The sequence below is a fragment of the Chrysemys picta genome, chromosome 2 (assembly GCF_011386835.1).
Source record: "Chrysemys picta bellii isolate R12L10 chromosome 2, ASM1138683v2, whole genome shotgun sequence".
Taxonomy (NCBI): Eukaryota; Metazoa; Chordata; order Testudines; family Emydidae; genus Chrysemys; species Chrysemys picta.
In genome coordinates this window covers 64692531-64703888 of record NC_088792.1, presented here as the reverse complement: position 1 = coordinate 64703888, position 11358 = coordinate 64692531, and the positions used below count along the sequence as shown (strand labels likewise).

At 44.9% G+C, this 11358-nt stretch overlaps 1 long non-coding RNA gene across 1 annotated transcript; it reads right to left on the bottom strand.

Moving 5' to 3' along the window:
• Positions 1–4016: 4016 nt before the first annotated feature.
• On the bottom strand, positions 4017–9391 carry LOC135981342 (uncharacterized). Its single transcript, XR_010598317.1, has 2 exons — positions 5473–9391; positions 4017–4583 (listed from the first exon to the last, which is right to left on the bottom strand). It is a non-coding gene; the product is annotated as an uncharacterized LOC135981342 (long non-coding RNA).
• Between the last annotated feature and the right edge of the window lie 1967 nt (positions 9392–11358).

Here is an 11358-nt window from a genome sequence, read left to right as displayed (position 1 = left end):
ATATCATTACTGGAATGTTTAAAAATAGCATGAAAAGATTTGATCTTAAGCAAAAGACTGCACTAGAAACTAGTTTAAAAAAAAGTATTAAAATAGGTGGCTTAAAAGGCATTTTTCTCTTTGTTTTTTGTCAGAAAATTGCTGCAATGTCTGGAATTTTGGAAAGATTACATGGATTTATCATTAGACAAGATCCTATCTACAGCTGAAAGAGAGAAGTGATTTACCATTGTGAAATGGTGCCAGACACAAAAGTAAACAGTCATTGTCAAATTGAAGATGGAGTGAAGTCAAGAGATCATCCTTCTTGTATTCAATGTATGCCACTTACCCATTAGTCAAAGAAACAAATCTTCTGGAAGCAGCTAAAGACACAGAATTGTTAAATAGCTTTGAAAAAGACTGCATTTTCTTAAAGGTTTTAAAATACTGAGCTTTATCCTGCAATCCTTACTCAGGCAAAGGCCCCACAGACTCCAATGGGAGCTTTGGCCAAGTAAGGACAATCTGAGGAGGCCAATTACAACAAGTGTAATTTATGCTAAAGGAAAATAAAATTATATACCAGTAGTTATTTGATTTAGTACTATATATATACCAAAATATGGCAAACCCACTCCCTTCTCTGTCCTAAACTGCTACCTAGCCTTCTTTCAGAAAATAAACAAAATCCAGGCTTTTGTGTCTGCCAGATTAAATGGTGGGGCAGGGAGGACAAAATGAAGCTAGCAGAAGATGGATGCTCATTGCCTAGTTATCCAATGCAGTGCTTGTCCAAAACAAGTTGACTGCTTCGGTGTGTTTAAGCTATAGAAACTCTGGCTCAAACAAACCCATCCTTTTAGCCCTGTTGTACAGTGAGGGTCTTTTGTTCAGGAGCACTTGAAAGGTGTTCAACTGTCTTTATTCAGAAAATAATTTAAACCTCCTGCGACAGGGTGCTGAGCAGAAAGACTGCAGAATCAGCCCCCTGCCACGCCAGCCCCATTTAGGTGAATAAACTGGAGCTGGCTGGAAAGAACCTGCCCTAATTGGGGAATGAGAGCCAGCTGCCAGCCCAATTAGCCCAGGGCTATATAAGAGGCTGGGAAGAGGGAAGCCAGGCCAGGCAGCAAGTGCCTGCCTTGGGGTTCAGCCACCAGGAACCTAGAGCTGTGTATGCTGAGAAGGTGGTGGGAACACAAACTTGTAAATAAAAGCACCAGTGGTTTCAGAACCCAAGGGTCTCTGAGTGACTTTATCTGAGCCTAGCAGAGCCAGGTGTGCTCTGTTACACCTCCTTCCAACCAAATTTGCAGCTGGTAAAAGAGGCCCTGACAGGAAGTAGTCAATTTTGCACAGCTCTTTGAACATGTAAAGTACTCCAGAAATGTTATTACTTTTCATTAATACTGGGCTGACAAGGGTGCACACAAATGTCAGCGCCTACCCACGACTTTGAAATGACAGGGGGATAAAAGGATGTATAAAATTCATGGAAATTAAGTATGTGGGCAGGAAGTCCTGGTAAAGAGAACAAGGGAGGGCTCACTTTGCCTGGACCAGTTAATCATTTTTTCCTGTTAGCTTAACATTGGCTAGCAGGACATAACTCATCTTCTCTCTCGATCAAAGACTGCATCACTTATGTCCTGATGCACAGCCAGTAATTCCTGGAGGGCCGTGGTTCAGTCTCATCAATCCAGGCTTAGGGTATGTCTACACTACGAGAGTAGTTCGATTTTACTTAAAGCGAATTTGTGGAAACGATATTACAAAGTCGAACATGTGTATCCACACTAAGGACAGTAATTCGACTTTGTGAGTCCACACTAACGGGGCAAGCGTCGACATTGGAAGCGGTGCACTGTGGGTAGCTATCCCACAGTTCCCGCAGTCCCCGCTCCCCATTGGAATTCTGGGTCGAGCCCCCAATGCCTGCTGGGGCAAAAAATGTGTCGAGGGTGGTTTTGGCTAACTGTCGTCATTCAACCCTCACTCCCGCCCTCCCTCCGTGAAAGCGCCAGCGGGCAATCAGTTCGCACACTTTTCTGGTGATTGACAGCGCAGACGCCACAGCACTGCAAGCATGGAGCCCGCTGCGATCATCGCTGCAGTTATGGCCGTTGTCAACACCTCGCACCTTATCATCCACCTTTTTCAGAGGCAGATGCTGAGAAATCGGGTGAGGAGGCTACAGCAGCGCGGTGAGGACATTAAGTCTGAGAGGGGCACAGACCTGTCACAAAGCACGGGACCCCGCGCCGTGAACATCATGGTGGCAATGGGTCACATTGATGCTGTGGAACGGCGATTCTGGGCCCGGGAAACAAGCACGGACTGGTGGGACCTCATAGTGCTGCAGGTCTGGGATGAATCACAATGGCTGCGAAACTTTCGGATGCGTAAGGGAACTTTCCTGGAACTCTGCGAGTTGCTGTCCCCTGCCCTGAAGCGCAAGGACACCCGGATGCGAGCAGCCCTGACTGTCCAGAAGCGAGTGGCCATAGCCCTCTGGAAGCTTGCAACGCCAGACAGCTACTGGTCAGTCACGAATCACTTTGGAGTGGGCAAATCTACCGTGGGGGTTGCTGTGATGCAAGTAGCCAACGCAATCGTTGAGCTACTGCTCTCAAAGGTAGTGACCCTGGGAAATGTGCAGGTGATTATAGATGGCTTTGCTGTGATGGGATTCCCAAACTGCGGTGGGGCTATAGATGGAACTCACATCCCTATTCTGGGACCGGACCACCAGGCCAGCCAGTACGTTAACCGAAAGGGCTACTTTTCAATGGTGCTGCAAGCACTGGTGGACCATAGGGGACGTTTTACCAACATCAATGTCGGATGGCCGGGCAAGGTTCATGATGCTCGCATTTTCAGGAACTCTGGTCTGTTTAGATGGGTGCAGGAAGGTATTTACTTCCCGGACCACAAAATAACTGTTGGGGATGTGAAGATGCCTATAGTGATCCTTGGGGACCCAGCATACCCGCTAATGCCCTGGCTCATGAAGCCCTATACAGGCGCCCTGGACAGTGAAAAAGAACTCTTCAACTACCGGCTGAGCAAGTGCAGAATGGTGGTGGAGTGTGCTTTTGGACGTCTCAAGGGGAGATGGAGAAGCTTACTGACTCACTCTGATCTCAGCGAAACCAATATCCCCATTGTTATTGCAGCTTGCTGTGTGCTCCACAATCTCTGTGAGAGCAAGGGGGAGACGTTTATGGCGGGGTGGGAGGTTGAGGCAAATCGCCTGGCTGCTAATTACGCCCAGCCAGACACCCGGGCGATTAGAAAAGCCCAGCGGGACGCGCTGTGCATCTGGGAAGCTTTGAAAGCTGGGTTCCAGAGTGAGCAGGGTAATCTGTGACTATTACGTTTGTTTAAACAGAAGCTGAACCTGCCCCCGTTTCTTTACCCAGTTAATGTTGACTATCCTCTCCAGTTACCAACCCCCTTCCCCTCCCCCCTTCCAACACACCTTTAAAAATAAAAGAAACTTTGTTCATTAACACCGTTTTCTTTATTAAGGATTTCATGGCAAAGTGTTGAAACTGGGATGCAGACTGTGGTGGGGAACGGGTGTAGTGATGGAAAGGACGCTTCTAAACTCGAGGAATGACAGGCTCCTGCTCCTAGAGTGGTCCACAGTGGTGGACTGGTTGTTTCAACGGAGCCTGCCACCCCTCCTTTTCGGGACTCTGTGTGTGGGGGCTATGTGACTTTGTGGCGGCGGAGGGCAGTTACAGATCCCCTGCTGCGTGGCTCTGTCATCCAGGCTAAGGACTGCTGCATAAGATCTGTAACCGCCCTCCCCCGCCACAAACTCACATAGCCGCCCCCCCCCCCCCGAATATGAAAACCACCTCCCAGACTGACCAGGGTGCCTAGTGACTGCAATGTGTGTGTGACCTGCTGCTGAACCTGCCCCTGTGTCTGTACCCTGGTAAAGGTGACTGTCCTCTCCAATTACCAACCCCCTTCCCCCCCCTTCAAACACACTCTCCTCTAAAAACATGAGGGAAACAGTAATTAACAGAAACTTATTTTTTATTAACAACTACACAGTTAGGGGATGAAACTGGGATGGGGGCTTGGGTGATGTGCTTTTGGAGTGAAGGAAAGGACTTATCAAATCTTTGGGAATGAGAGCCTTCTGCTACTTGAGCAGTCTGCGGGGGTGGAGTGACTATTTTCACGGCCCCTGTCGCCCCTCCTTCTTGGGACTTTGGGTGAGGGGGGGATGGGACTTTGTGGCGGGGGAGGGCGGTTAGAGATAGAATGCAGCGGGGCTCTGTCCTCCTGCCTCCGGTCCTGCAGAACATCTACAAGGCTCCAGAGCATGTCCGTTTGCTCCCTCATTAGTCCAAGCAGTGTTTGAGTCGCCTGCTGGTCTTCTTGCCGCCACCTGTCCTCCCGTTCGCTGTGTGATTGCTGGTATTGCAACATGTTCTCCCTCCACTGGATCTGCTGTGCCGCCTCGGCTCGGGAGCAGCCCATAAGTTCTGAGAACATTTCGTCCCGTGTCCTTCTCTTTCGTTGCCTGATCTGCGCCAGCCTCTGGGAGGGGGATGCCGGGGTGGCTCAGGAGACACTCGCAGCTGTGGGATGGGAAAAAGGGAGTGAATTCCTCACAAAGATACAGTTTTGCGAACCATGAATATAGTCTTTCTCTGTGAACAAGACCATGCACAGTACCTATCACATGCGCACTCAGTACAAGGTCAAATTTTCAGCCTTCCCATTGAGTGCCTGGGGTCTTGCTGTACAGATCCTACAAGCGGGGCCGGACAACAGAATTCGGCTAGCAGGCGGACATGGTAAGCCGTAGACTTTTGTCTGCTTAAAGCTTAATTTATAGCAGTGCCCTCCTTTCACGTTCCAAGCAATGCTCCTAGCGTTGGCCAGTTCCTGCTGCCGGCAATCCAGCCAGCATGAACTCTGCCCCTGTCCCACCCCCCTCGCAGCTGTCCCCGGGAAAGATCCCTGCATGCTGCCCCTAACCCGCCTCCACCGCGTGGCTGTAAACCGCCAGTTACAGTTATGTAAAGGAACAGGCAATCAGTCCCAATACTAACATTCCCCTAATTCAAAGCAGGTCACCATGAGTGATATCACTCTGATGAGGATTTCGGAGACAGAGAAAGACCGCATGCTGTGTGAATGACAGCAAACACCAGGGCCGTATGCCGCCATGCTTTGTGAGGCAATGATCCCGGAGTACTTGCTGCTAGCCTGGCGCGGAAAAGTTTCCTACCATGGAGGACGCAATAAGGCCACTCTCCCCAGGAACCTGATGTCCTCCAGGAGAGCTTCGTGGAGATGTCCCAGGAGGATTTCTGCTCTATCCCCGGACATATTGACAGAATTTTCCAGTAGCTGCACTGGCAAGGACTAAAAACTAAAGCGCCTAGGGCAAACTAATCATGAAAAACCCATTGTTAAGATACCATTCCTATTCTGTTCAAAATAAATGTTTAAAACACTTACCTACTGATGTTTCCCCTGATTCACGGTCCAGGTTACTGCCTTGGGAGGGTTGGTAGGGGATCTCCGTGAGGGTGATGAAGAGATCCTGGCTGTCGGGGAAATCAGCGTTGAAAGCGCTGTCGACTGCCTCGTCCTCCTCATCTGCTTCCTCATCTTCCCCGTCCGCGAACATCTCCGAGGAAGCGGCCGTCGACAATACCCATCGTCAGAGTCCACGGACAGTGGTGGGGTAGTGGTGGCAGCCGCACCTAGAATGGAATGCAGTGCCTCGTAGAAATGGCATGTCTGGGGCTGGGATCCGGAGCGTCCGTTTGACTCTTTGGTCTTCTGGTACCCTTGTCTCAGATCCTTGATTTTCACGCGGCACTGCGTTGCATCCCGGCTGTATCCTCTCTCCGTCATGGCTTTTGAGATCTTCTCGTAGATCTTCACATTCCGTTTTTTCGATCGCAGCTCCGAAAGCACGGACTCATCGCCCCACACAGCGATCAGATCCAAGACTTCCCGATCGGTCCATGCTGGGGCCCTCTTTCTATTCTGCGATTGCATGGTCACCTCTGCTGGAGAGCTCTGCATCGTTGCCAGTGCTGCTGAGCTCGCCACGATGTCCAAACAGGAAATGAGATTCAAACTGGCCAGACAGGAAAAGGAATTCAAATTTTCCCGGGGCTTTTCCTGTGTGGCTGGTGGCTGGTCAGAGCATCCGAGCTCGGACTGCTGTCCAGAGCGTCAACAGAGTGGTGCTCTGTGGGATAGCTCCCGGAGCTATTAGCGTTGAATTCCATCCACACCTAGCCTAATTCTACATGGCCATGTCGAATTTAGCGCTACTCCCCTCGTCGGGGAGGAGTACAGAAATCGATTTAAAGAGACCTCTATGTCGAAATAAATAGCTTCGTTGTGTGGACGGGTGCAGGGTTAATTCGCGTTAACGCTGCTAAATTCGACATAACCTCCTAGTGTAGACCAGGCCTTAGACCTGTCCCATGGAAGGTAGTATGTCTCCAATTGCTGCAAAGTGAAAAGGCCACAGCCACCCATAAGAAAGCCATCGATGGAGGCTACTTGCATCATCTTCCTCAGCAGCCGCTCATCTGCTTACCTTCCAATCTAACCCTCCATTCAGCTCTGCAGAAAGCTCAAAAGGAGAGAAGAGCTGGAGTGTTTGTTAGAACCCTGTGACTGAACGCCAAGCTTTCACTGTAAACTCTTTGAGGAGGGACCCTCTCTCTGCTCTAGGCTTTGACAGTGTCTAGTGCAATGGGGCTCTGGTTTCTAGGTACTACTGCAACAGAAATAGGCTAGGCAGAATTAGATTTTTTTTATATAACTGACTGTTTAAGCACATTCTTATCAATTTAAATTTTCACAGTCATGCAAAATGCTGGGGTTTAAGGATGTTTTATTTTTTATTTATTTAAATGTTCACAGTTCCAGGAAATTATGCGGGGGTGGGGTAGGGGGGAGGTGTTATCAGACTATGAGTGGAGTCAGACAATTGTTTAATGACGTTAAAGTTAAAGCTCTATAACTACTAAAACACAAACCATCAACATCACATGAAAATATACAAAGTAAACAGATTTGCATTAAACTCTAATAAGTTCTTAGAAAGCATTTGTCTTTCTTTGCTTATCTATGCATTCCAATTAGCAAGGGCAAGATTTTTTCATGGCTTCTGCGTGTAGGGTAAAATTGACTCTATTGACATTTATCAATAAAAATGTTAACTTTTCAAGCCTAAAAACAAATAGTAATAATTATCTGGAATTGGGCAGTTTTGGCCATTTCCAATATTCCACTAGCATTTTGAGGTGGCTATTAAATCTCTCCCCATCTGCTTCCTCACAGGTAGACTCTTTGGTTTCCAGTTTAGCCCCTGTGTATTTGTTCACCATACCTGGTATCTAATTTCCTACACAACTGGCCACCCTTGTAATTTTCAGCAATATGCCTCCAGTGTTGCCAGCTCTTCTGATTTTATGGCAAGACTCCCAATATTTGGTGTATGAAGCCCCAGCTCCTGGAATCATGTAATTATGCAAGAATCTCAGCTTTCAAATAAAAGGAAACAATAAGTGAGTTATTGTTGGGAAGAAAAGCTTGAAAACTTGACCCAAGTGCCCCCTAAAGGCTCAGAACCAGATTCTATTTATCTCAAATAAATTTTGTAGGATGATGCTTATTTTCAAACATTTGAGATTGGTAAATCTGTGTCCCATATCTCCATGCTGCAAACATTATCAGCTTATGAACTTCTACACTTTAGACACTAGGTGTCGTCAGAGCACATGCCAATTCTGCAGTGACAAGGAAAAACTGGTTGTGGTCTGTGTAGAAAAAAGACTGAAGAGATGAGAGAGAGCAAAAGAGAGGATTTTACTGAAGAAAATGGGAGGAGGAGAAAACAACACAAAGAAAGAAAATGGGGAAGGGAAAGAGAGCAAAGAGAAGAGAGTTTTTCATACAGAATGTTTTTCTGATAGAAAAGGCCAATTTTATCACAATTAAAATGTTCCAAAAGAATGTGTCCATTTTGATGAAATGCAAGTGGAACCCTACCTGGTCTCCTGCCAAACTGCAGCAGCTCACCTGGTGGGGATCCTGGAGTTCTAGGCTCCCTGTTCCTCAGCAGCCTGGAAGCACTGGGGCTCCCAGGCTTTCCAACCAGCTGGCAGCTCGGGCAGCCTTGGAGACATTTCTAAAAGGTCAAATACCATTTTGATTTTTTTCTAAATTAAATTTTCAAATTTTCTTTCTGTGGGAAATTTCAGAATTTTGGTTTCTGTTGTTTCGGAATGAAATGTTGGAGTTTCCCAAAGAATGGGAATTCCCGTTTTCAGCCAGCTCTAGAGGAGAAATTACACTGAACATAAAATGACATTGAGAAAGTCAGGAGGAAGGAAGAGGGACAGCAGGATCCTAGCAATAATAAATGAAGGAACAGAAAAAGGAAAGCAAAAAAGCGAGAGACAGTATGTTAAGTTTCTAAAACCGGCTCCCCACACCAGTATAATACATATGCAAGTGGGTCTGGTAAATTGTGAGCAGCTGTAGTCAAGTGTTGTGAGCTGTTTGGAAAATACTGCCCACACTCCATGTGCCCACTAATCAGGGACTTAGCTTGGTTGTGGTGTGTGTGCAAAAAAGAGAGAGGGTCATATGAGTTAGATCAACCCTGCAGAGTTTTTACCAGGTTGGTGAGAAGGGGAGTCTTTATTCCAGTCATGGTCCACTCTGCAGAGGACATGAACTTCTCAACAACAGCCAGAGCTCCACTCTTGCTGATCAATTAACTCCATCTGCTTTTCCAGTTTCAAAGGCTCATCTCCAAACACCACCCTGAGGCTAACCTCTTCTCCCTAGTTCTTCTGCCCACTGGCCTTTAGCTTTAAATCTGCCCCTGGTGCCACATAATTGACACAGTTAACAGAATCAGTACAAAGGGCACCAAATGTATTAGCTCTTTGGATTAGTAACATAAATGTTTTAACAAAATAATTATGTAATAACCTACGCTGTGTTATTAGAATCATATTATTAATCAATTATAGTGCAGGAGCACCTAAAAGGCCACAACCAGGGTGCGCCCCATTGTGCCAGATGCTAGACAAATACATAATCGTAACAGTCATTGCACCAAAGAACGTAGCGTCCCAAAGATATATTGGTGTAGATATATAAAGATGAATGGCCTGATTTTCAGACATGCTGAGCACGCACAACTCCACCTGGAGTTAACAGCTTGGATTCTCAGCACTTTTGGAAATCAAGCCCTAATATTTCTTATTCTAGTATAGTCTGTTCTTTACTTCATAAACTATGTGAAGGCAAAAAGAACGAGGAGTACTTGTGACACCTTAGAGACTAACAAATATAGATTAAAATTTGGAACCAAACTTCTTGACAGTATCTCTAAAAATTATAAGCTTCTGTCTTATACATTTAGGAGATTGCCTTCACATATTTCAGAGTGGTAGCTGTGTTAGTCTGTATCAGCAAAAAGAACGAGGAGTACTTGTGGCACCTTAAAGACTAACAAATTTATTTGAGCATAAGCTTTTGTGGGCTAAAACCCACTTCATTGGATGCATGCAGTGGAAAAGACAGTAGGAAGATATATATACACAGAGGACATGAAAAAATGGGTGTTGCCTCATTCTTTTTGCTGATACAGACTAACATGACTACCACTCTGAAATATGTGACGGCAATCTCCTAAATGTATAAGACAGAAGCTTATAATTTTTAGAGATACTGTCAAGAAGTTTGGTTCCAAATTTTAACCTATATTTGCAAAAATTCTTATCTTCTGGTGTGGAATATTTAAACACTTTGGATTTTTTTAAGTTTATGTAGGACCTACATAAAAATGTTTTGTGCTCTTAGCTGTGGTCTTCAAAGCTATTTCTTTTGCTTTATTTATGCTAAAATCCTAATATTGAATATCTTGAACAATGCAGCAGTCAGATGGTCATTAATAAAACATTAAAAAGACCAGATGGTTCTTAATAAAGTATTATTGAAGCAACCTTGGAAGTAGGCAAGTAACGTTATCCATTCCTAACCCTTAATTTACCACTCTTACACAGAAAATAAAGAGGACATTTCTATTTTTTACACTTAGTCCATGTTTTATGGTTTTAGGATCACTTAGCTACTGAAGGATTGAGTTTATCAGACTTATTATTGCATATATTCTCCATTATATTATATGAGAGGCATAGCTGAATGGTTCCTAAAGCAACCAGCAACCAAAACACTATGCCACTTACTAGGAAGGAACCAACATCTTCTTTCTGTCATATTTGACCAATCTCCTCCTTCAATCTTCTGATCTAAGAACCATCATATTTTTAGGTCTTCAAGGGTAGATCTTTAAAAAGGTCTGGCAATCTCAAAATCCCATCTCTGATCCTCTCCAACCTTTCCTTGAGGAAGAGGAAAAAAAGTTTTAGCAATGACATGTGGGAGTCCAACAATATAATGTACTTCTCAGCTATAACTAAATATGGTAACTTCGTTCTCAAAGCCAAGTTCAACATCCCAGACACAAGTGGTGACTTCTGCATTACATTTATATCAACTAACAAAGCTATATTGAAGCACATCTGTCTGTCTATCTAGGCTCCTTTATGTCCTTCATCACCATAGTATCCAAGTGCCTTTTCCTTGAAAAGATCTGTAAACAATTCTCTTTCCCTTCTCCTCCTCCTGTAAGGATAGCTAATAAGCGCACAAGCAAATTTGTTAAAATAGCTCCTAAATGTCTTCTGCCTCTAACTTTCTTCATTGGCCTTTTAACCACTGTCTGTTAGAAATACTCTGAGCAGCTTCAGTAACATGGTGTTTGTTAAACACACTGCTGGCCGCTGGTGCTTTGGTAGAGCTGTCAACATTGCTACCACCAACAGCAATGGTGGGAAATTTTTTCAAAAAAAAAATCTTAGATTCTTTCTAGTAAACAAAAACAAGCAAGGTTTGGGGGATTGTTTGTTTTTTAATGAAAAACTACTCAGATATTTTTCATATGAAATGAAAATGCCAAATGCAGGGGGCACCCAATTGCTCATCTCTTTGTTGGTTATCTTTAAACAGGAAATTTTAAAATTTCCACAAAACAGCCATAAATTCTAAATAAAAACCCAAAAAGGTCCCCCGGCTTTCTTCTTCATCCTACTTCCCGGAAGGAATCTAGACCAGTGGAGCCTTCTCCAGCCAATTTGATGGTTGAGAGGCCTGAAATGGAACCAGAGAGAGCTTTGCAAGATTTCTTAAAGTCTTACTAGAAAGAAATCATGCAGCACATATATATATATATATATACTAATTGTTCTCTAATAGGCACAGATGCAGATTGTAAAACCTCTGAATGACAATTAATAG